A 795-nucleotide genomic window follows, 5' to 3' on the forward strand; every position below is an offset into this window, starting at 1 on the left:
AAAGCCTTATATCCGCGCCTATCACATACAATAAATAGATAATAAAAATGATAGAAAACATTTATGACAGTAATTCTTCTTCTCATCTTCCCTATTCCTTTCATTCGTCTTGCCTCCCTCCCTTCCCCCTTCTTTATCACTCTGTTCTACTTTCCTTTCTTTTCTCTGTTCTAATATATATTCCCCATTTCTCTTGTTCCCCTGTTCAATTATCTCTGCCTTTCTTGTCTTCCCTTATCCTTCTGTCTCTCACCCTTCCTCTATTTCTCCTTCCCTCCTTTCGTCTTGTTTCCTCTCCCTCTCTCGTCTCGTCTCTCATTCCTTCATTTTGCCTCTCCTATCCTTCCCCCTTCTCTCTTCCTCCCCTTCCCCTTTTCCATCTTTCTTCATCTCTCCTCTCCCCTCCTAGTTCTGCTTTTATCTCTCCTTCCCTTCCTTTCTCCTTTCCCCTCTGCTCTTTCTTTCTCTCCTTCCTTTCCCCTCTTCTCTCCTATCTCCCCGTTTCTTCTCCTCCTCGCCTTTCCCCCTTCCCCTCTTCTCTCCTGCTCCCCCTCCCCTCGCATCCCTTCTCCTCCTCCTTTTTCCCCCCTCCCTTCTCCTCCCCTCGTTTCTCCCCTCCCCTCTCCTCCTCCCCTTTCTCCCCTCCCCTTTCTCCCCTCCCTTCTCCTCCTCGCCCTTTCTCCCCTCTCCCTCTCCTCCTCCCCTTTCTCCCCTCCCCTCTCCTCCTCGCCCTTTCTCCCCTCCCTTCCCCTCCTCCCTTTTCCTCCCCTCCTTTCTCCTTTCATCTCCTCTTCT

This window comes from Penaeus monodon, chromosome 25 (genome assembly GCF_015228065.2).
Source record: "Penaeus monodon isolate SGIC_2016 chromosome 25, NSTDA_Pmon_1, whole genome shotgun sequence".
NCBI classification, from domain to species: Eukaryota; Metazoa; Arthropoda; class Malacostraca; order Decapoda; family Penaeidae; genus Penaeus; species Penaeus monodon.